The 8,752-nt window shown below is 36.4% G+C and overlaps 1 pseudogene; it reads right to left on the bottom strand.

Annotated features, from left to right (window-relative positions):
- Window positions 1-4,343: 4,343 nt before the first annotated feature.
- Window positions 4,344-6,905, bottom strand: LOC143621313 (G-type lectin S-receptor-like serine/threonine-protein kinase At2g19130 pseudogene; annotated as a pseudogene).
- Window positions 6,906-8,752: the final 1,847 nt, after the last annotated feature.

Raw genomic sequence — 8,752 nt, 5'->3', positions numbered from 1 at the left:
ATCTGATTTTCTTTTTCTTTTATGTCGATGCAAAGTTTTGTTTTTCAATTTGTTGTAGTCTATCCCTCGTATGAATTTCCATATCTTCTTTGAAGAACAAAGCATCGCGATTCTTGTCGTTCGATTTCTTTATCGTCGCCGTGACTAGTTGCTTTGGTCACTTGATTTCTTTAAGCATGCATCTCCTTGTTCTTCATGATCATTGCTGTATGCTCTTTTGTGGTGTTGTTGATAATCCACCAATTTCTCTTTCGATTCTGTATCCGTATCGTCTTTTTGATCATCATGATCATCCTTGTTTTTGTCGCATTCTATCACCTTTAATTCATCAAAACTTCCGGCTTCAGATGTTTCATCGACGGAATGTTTCATTATCATCAATTCTTTTTCCAATTCTAAGATTGCAATTTCTTGTCTCAATTTTGCAATGGCACGTAATCGCGAGGTTATACGATCGGGATCATTGTTGGTTTCTCGCCCGTATTCGTATTCGAGTTTCATCGTCTTCATTCGTTTCTTCCCAAGATGAAGTTTGGTGACCATGATCGATAAACACAATAACGAAGTTTTAGATCATAAGCTCGATCTTTGTAACTTTCATTAGCTCGAAAAATTACAATACATAAACTCTCTTTACGATATAACCCACAAGCTCGGGTATATATACTAGTTTAAACATGAAAACCTAATTAGACTAGAATACAAACTCCTTATTATACTCAAATACTAATTAGTAAAAACATATTTAAATAATAATTAATAAAATTCCTTGTTGTCCAAGTAACTGGCTCGACTTGTTTACCAAGTAATTTATTCCATGTAAACCAAGTTACGTGCTCAACTTGATTAAGAAGACACGAACTCATCATAGGCTCGATGAGTCGGCCAAACCCGCCTCATTGACTCGAGGACGGAAATTAAGTCTAACACAAGATCATGTAAATTTGATCTTTTCTCTTCGATTTTCGACCGTGGCTTTGATACCACTGTATTGGTGGAAGCCGTTATCATCGTTAACATCATTAATGAATTCGTGTTGTTCATGTCCAGTGTGTGTGTAAACAGCGCAAGCAATCAAATTCTTAAATGAACGAATGGATATTTTTTCAATATCTTGGTGTTCACATCGTACATAATAGTTGCTATATATACTAACTGATAAGGTGGCAAAGAAACGGTTTCTAATACCGTTGCACCTTTTGGTGGTTAACCGTTATAATAGTCATGTGTCAACAACCATTTCTTATCCTAACTATATCTAATAATAATAATTACAATAATAACGTAAATATAATACTAAGTTTAATTAATCATCTAATACTAAGAGCAACAAAGAAGATTAAACACTACATTGTTGCGTGTCCTGGACCTACAATAGATATTAGAATTTATAGCTTCGGATGACTTTATTTATTTGAAGAAGGATGAATCAGTTAGCAGTTAGAAGGAGCCGTTGGAGGCGATGATGAAGAAGCATAACCCAAGCTGAAGCAAGCTGGGCCTAGAGACAAGCTTGAACAGAAAGTGGGGCTTGATAGCCCACTGAAACAAAGAGAAACCCGAAGTCCAAACATGAAAAAGAACATAAACGTCACATTAGTGTTTGATATTAAATTGATATATTTTTAACACCCGATGCTGCCTATTCAAAAAGGGGCAGTGGTGCAGCTTGTTGCCCGTTTGCCTTCTGTTTAGATGTAATCACTACAAACTATTTTTTCAGCTACTTCTTATTGCGCGAAAAACTATACCATTAGTTTGCCCATGGTTTATTAAGAAAATCCGGCAACCCGGATTGGGTTGACTTTTGTTGAACATCAGCATCCTCCAATCCTCATTAAATGTATACTCATCAGAATAATACTAGTAATTTCCCAAACTAATAACCATCCAAAACAGGAGTAACTTACGTAGTCTTATTTGCCATCCTCATGCTAAAGTTATTCAGATATGTGGTTGTTTGAATATTAACTGGGTCAACAAAGAAGTTAGTCTGTTAGAATAGTTAGCTTCTCACTTTCGTAAAATATTTCCTTTCAGTTGTATGCTTATTTAAGCCGAGTACCTTCATTAATAACATCTATCCAGTTAGAAAAATGTTGTTGTGTGTGTTTCGTTTCTCATAACTCAATGATATCAGACAATGTGCTTCGAGTGCTACATTGGAAAACAAATTGAGGCAACAATGAGAAAGTTGATGGCTGATATCATGTGGAAGAAAGTTAGTATAAATGATTAAAAAAAAAACTCTAAACGAGGCTGTTGTAACGACAACAATTTGTTGGCCCCAATAGAAGATCTTGCAATTGATTTGATAATAAGAATAAGATGAATAAAGATTAAACCAGTTACAAACTTCTTTTCTAATTGACACATTTAATCTGATGTATTGATATTGATCGATGATGTTGAACCCTTATATAGATCACAAAAAGGTGTGATTCTAGATCCTAGACTTTACAGACTTCACATAATGACACTCTAGAACCCAGACTATTAACACACAACTAAACATAGTTTTGACCATTTACAATAATATGACCCCTTGAATTTTGATGATGAGTGATTAACACAATCCACGGATTGTCATTGACCTATTGGTAGTCTCTTGAAGGTTATTGTGTTGCCATCGGTTAGTCCACATCCTGTGTTGTCAGTGGTGATAGTACACAACAGTCACACAAAGAAACAGAGAAGTAAGAAGAAAGATGGACACATGAGATCTCACTTCAAAGGTTATTACGATTATCAAAATCTGGATACACTTAAATTTTAAGAAAGTCATGAGCTCTGGGTGTTCAACAAACATGGGCATATCAAGAGTTCTAGCGGTTCAACAGAGATGGGTCTAGTTAATATTGACCAAGGACTGCGGCTCGTGAGGTTTTCGGAAAACGGAGACACCAGTAGTGGTGTGTTGCAGCCTCTAAAGCCTATGACAATCATGTATTCTGAGTAGGTGGGCTGTGTTGACCAATAGGATCAACAAATTCAAAGTGTTACTTGAAATTAAAGTTGTATAAACAGTAGTTGAAAGGAAACAAATTTGATAATTTTGATAGGATCGTTGGGTTTTGATGCAGCGGTGAACGATCACGAAGATCGATTCACGTTGATTCTAAAAATACCCTTGAAGAACTTCCCAAAACTCCCAAATCTCACTCAAAGGTCAAGGGGAAAAATTAAGTGAAAAATCTTTATTATCAAAATTGAAGTCTGATCTTTCACATTACATGTACTGAATATAAATAGAGTTTCTAATACGAAATGGGCCCAAAAAGGCCATGGGCCAAACACAAACCCAAAAAGAAAAATGCAAAAACCGACAAAAAAACATAAAAAGGCCCATAACTTTATTTAGGAGGCATTTTTGGGCTTCGGACTTGGGCCAAACTGCCATAGGCTGTTCGCCACAATGTGCTCCTCGTTTCAAGCTTCGATTTGACTGGTAATGGGCTCGAAACGGAGCTTCGTGGGCCAAGTTATGCTCATTTTCTTGGGCCACATTTGGAAGCACGATCATGGGCCTCCAAATAAAACATGACATGTTCTTTAATACTTGGGCCTCCATCAGGTTTTAAGCAGATGAATGAAGGAAAAGACGGGTAGGGTTAAGAGGCTTGATACCATTAAAGATAATTATTGGCTTAATGAATTGCAGTACCAACCAATATTAATCAGGATAAGGCCCTTATAAAACCTGGGCGGTTTGACTGGAATACGGTGGTGCCTAACCCGGATGTTCAAAGCAGAGGACGAGGAGGAAGACACATGCCGCTGCTAAATCCAGAAAGAAACCGGACAACAGTATTGCTGCTAGCCTGAGAAATGAGGCATAACAGTCTCTAAGAAGAAATTGAAGAGGATGGCGGCGAGAAACGAGACAAGGCAGTGTCATAGCATAAAATACAAAAGAATATGAGGACGAGGCATAGCAGCATGACGCACTCGACGTGCTGGTTCTGTTATGAAAAGGAATCAGATACGTTTATTTATAATCTTTCCCACACACCAGTCATTTGAGGAGACTAGGTTTCTCGCATGGAAGATGGTAATGCCAATCGCTATATGTGTTTTAAATATGAAAGCATTGTTCAGTTCATATGGATAGCTGCGGGACAACTGTTTAACCAACAAAACTCTATCATCTCCAACCCAAAGTAAATTTCATTTGTCTATTTAAATATATCCCAAACAATACATACGCTTGTTACATTCTTCTTGGCATTACCCACTACGACACTACATTGTAATAATAAACCACATATATATTATGATGATTGATATTCTTCGCATGCCGATTAATTATTTTCATTAAAAACAACCCAAAGACAGGTTTATTATCAAGATGATGCACTCTTGGACTAGGAATGACCTTCCGTTAAATCTGATCTACACTTGTGAATTCCCGATTGAGAAGCCTGTTTGAAGTAAAGAACATCCTCTGTGTCATTAGCAAAATACTTGACAGATTGCGGGATTGGAGGCATGTTCACATCTAAAACCCCTTCAAGAATATGTTTCACTTGACTACTCATTGAAGGCCTGTTGTCTTCCTCATCTTGTATACACAAATATGCAACTTTTAAAATTTTGGTGACTTGTTCTACACTAGCTTCCCTATTCAACCTACTGTCTAACAAGCTAAGGATACCACCTCCCTCCATCAAAAACTTTGCCACCAAACTAGGGAAGAATGTAAAATTCAAATCTTCAGATTGCTGGAAATTTCTCTTACCATGTACCAATTCAAACAGCATCATCCCGTAGCTAAAAACATCTGCTTTGGCAGTGACAGCCAACCCCGATAACCATTCCGGTGCTAGTTACCCTCGTGTCCCTCTCATAGTTGTCAAAACCCTACTGAAGTCTCTAACCATAAGCTTTTCTAGACCAAAATCTGCTACCTTTGGGCATAAATCAGCATCCAAAAGAATGTTTTCTGGCTTTATGTCACAGTGGATTATACAATCTCTGCACTTCTCATGAAGATAAACCAAACCTCAAGCAATTCCAAGTGCAATCTGGTATTTAGTATTCCACGTTAGAAGGTTATCTTGTTTTTCACGGAAAAGATGAGAATGTAGAGAACCATTTGGCATGTAGTCATACACCAACAATCTACTTTTACCTTGTGCACAGAACCCACAAAGGCGAACAATATTAACATGTTGGATGTTTCCGATTGTGCTGACCTCACTCCTGAATTCTTTATCTTCTTGGCTGACACTTTCTAGCTTTTTTACTGCCACAATGGATGAATCACGCACTACTCCCTTAAAAACAGACCCAAAACTACCTCCTCCCAGTTTATCTGAGAAATTTTTGGTGGCTATTTGTAAATCTTTGTAGGTAAATGCCACCAATGATCCTTCAAGTTTTGTATTTCGAGCTAAGATCCTCTGTTTTTTACGCATTATGAGCAAAATTACACCCAAGACGAATACCACACCAGCAACAGGCCAGGCAACAACACCCAGATTAACCTCCTTCCGCCTTTTATGACTATTCTTTTTAAGACGTGGAAAATTTTCTGAAGCAACTTTGATATGGATTTGAGATGTGTCCGTAAATGAATTGTTCGAAACAAACCCAAATGATATGTTACTCGTATATTTATGATACCAATGGTGGCATTCATTTGAGATAAAAGTATAGGCATGACACATGCAGCATTCCAAGCATGAACGTCTGCATGCTGATTCATCTAATTGCAGAGCTTGATTTTCAGGAAATGCAAAAAGAATTCCCTTTTTGACATAAGTCGAGATGAACACGGGTTTTTGTGTAACAACACTACAATTCACTTCAATTTTTCTCACACACCCACCATGGAAAGCATCCAGACTCCAATCGCTCAGTGATCTAGGATCAAAATCAGTCAAGCATTTACATGATGGGTACATCTGCTGACTGCAAACACCAAATGACCCACACCCACCATAAACATCACAAACTGCTCGGGGCTGAGCCCAAAACAAATTCCACTGCTGGGTGCTGTCCAACCATAGAAGCTGTTTTATCTGCCCCGAGACGTCTATAATAAATCTTGAAATAATTGAAGTATTGTATAAAGAATAAATGACATAACTCTCATTTTCATTATCACCATAGCTGAAGTTATAGATATAACTTAACCTCGTTTCATTAACTAAACGGTTATCGCGTTCATTCCAAGGTCCACTTCTCCAGTACGTCACAGATCTATTCCACTTGATCAGATACTGCTTGTTACTATGGTCAATCTCCAAAGAAAACGGTCCTACCCCAGGATCTTCTATACTTTTCCATGAAGTAAGGACCTGCTTCTTTTTTGTAAGCTTGTCGTATCCTAACTTACCACCGGGCAAAAAAGTATGGGTTGGATGATCAATCTGCCAAATTGGTGTGCTTGAATTTGTTCCATATCGTAAAACTAAATTACCGTCATCAAAGGACTACTGATACAGGGGTAGCAGTAGAACTAATGTTTGTTGAGCAAATTTGGGCGTTAAACTCATTTAAAAGCACTAAATACCCATCTATTATTTTCAATTTCGAAGAGAATGCATCGGAGATGGTTGTATCCCTATTTGCTACCCAAACTACTGTTTCGATGGTAACTCGAGGCTTACTGTACCAAATTCCGATATAATAGTTGGTAGAATTACTTGGTCTGAAGAAACCCATTTCAAAATTTCCGTCCAGAGAGACGAGTGTCTAGTTTCCCGAGAGAGACTGATTTACAGCCAAAGTATCAGCTCCAGATGAGCGAATGGGAATAAAAAAGAAACCGAAAAACAAATGAAGAGCTAATAAAATCATGCTTAATTGGTTTATGTTGCCCAACTTGGCTGAGTCCCACAAATATGATCATGGAAATCAGAAAAAAAGTGAAAAGCTTGCAGTCAACAGACGACTTGGAAAATCTCCCTAAGTCAGTAGTTGGTGCTAAGTTTTGTATGGAGAATAATAATTAAACTTGACTCATTCCTGCACCGCACAAGTGTGTAATTTTTTATTTATTTATTTATTTTTTTGTCTCAGGGTAATAAAAGAAAGCGGAGGTACTAGAATGGTATTAATATTAAAAGTAGTCTGGTCTTATATGGTAATTAATTAACTCGAATATGAAAGGCTGGAATCAATTTTGAGAGATGTTTATGTGTTTGAACGTGGATTTTTTTAAGCATCTGACTGTTTAATTTGTCCGTCGAATCCTAGATTTTCAATTTGGTGTTTTTTATTTTTGAGTTATAGAGTGAAATAGAACACTATGGTTGTGTTCTTCTCGAAACAAATAAGCAATTTACACTATAGATTTGCTTGATTTTATGGAAAAATAAGAAAGATAGAGATTGGTTATGAAGGTTTAGAGTTTGAGAGGTAGAAGATTAAGAATTCCGTCGGAGCCATTAAAATTTCCGTGGGATCTTGAGATAGTATAAGGAAATCAGATCGGTTAATACATTGACACGTGGCACGATTTTAAAGGTCCACGAATTCCGTCGGATCAGTTATTGTTTCTGTCGGATCCGACGCGATTTTTAGGCCATTTTGGGGATTTTTATAAAATATGGGTTAGTTCAGAATATTTTAGGTTAAAGGCTATTTTAGAGATTTTCGCTTTTAAATATACCTAGCTAATCCATGAAGGGAAATTCAAACAGATAAATATTGTCTGTATTGAATTCAAATAAATTTTTTAAAAGTCATAAGGAATGTGTTAGGCTACACGGTGTGGGAATGGGATCTGATGGGTATATCATAAGCTGTATGCACTTTTAGTATAAGTTAAGTTATTAATTATTGATTTTAGGTTAACTTATCCTATCACAAAAGATAGATAAATAAAAAATAAACATACCTATTACGGAAAATAAAAGATTAATTTTAAACAAGGTTCATTTTCATTTAATCCAAGAGGAAGAGGAAGGTAGATGGGAATACACCCCGTAAGATTTAGCACTCTACAAAGAGTGTGTTTACTTATTATTTGATCCTAAGAGTTCTTTTAAAATGGCACACCCAAAACAAAGAAATAGATGTTCTGATAAGGATAACTTAATAGGGCAAACTGCAAACACCGTGCACGTCCTTTGTCCTTGATTCCTTAGACTTTATTTTCCTTCATAAATTCAAACTCAAATTAGGCAAACCAGTCGTTTTCCATCCCGGATCATTACTTCGCTATCAGAATAAGTTTTACGGTTTGAAATTGAAGAACCGTGTGATTCTAACGTGTAAATAGACCCAAGATTCAAATCTGGCAGGCCCTGATGATTCCAATATGTCCAAACCTTGGATCATATTCTTGATTTCAATCAGCTTCATGTTTCTGATTTCTTCCTTTTCGTTGTCACTAATATACATAATCAATTTGTTTCTGAAATTAAATTTTGTACGGCTTCTCACTGTTTCAAGAAACATTCGATTTTTTTTTTTCCTGAAATTTGATTTTGAATGCCACTTTCAAATGCGAATCAATTTAATCTGAATTAATTTTCCTTTTCAGAAATGATTTTTTTCTCAAATCAATTTTCTTTTGAACCGAATCAATCTTATTGATTGTGGATTCCAAAAATAACTGAAAAAATTAACTAAATTGAGCAGTAGGCTTTGATACCAAATGGATATCAGGAGTCACGATGGAACGACGCATCGGTTCATGTAGTACCAATTCACCCTAATATATAACAGCATCATCTTGTAATCAAGTTTATTTATCACAATTCTAGCCAACCTAATTCAAATAATTAATAAATATTAAATA

Source organism: Bidens hawaiensis, unplaced genomic scaffold, assembly GCF_021521415.1.
Source record: "Bidens hawaiensis isolate Kalapana, Puna unplaced genomic scaffold, B.hawaiensis_p1.1 tig00000326_1, whole genome shotgun sequence".
NCBI lineage: Eukaryota > Viridiplantae > Streptophyta > Magnoliopsida > Asterales > Asteraceae > Bidens > Bidens hawaiensis.
The sequence above is the reverse complement of the archived record's forward strand: the minus strand, read 5'-3'. Positions and strand labels throughout refer to the sequence as shown.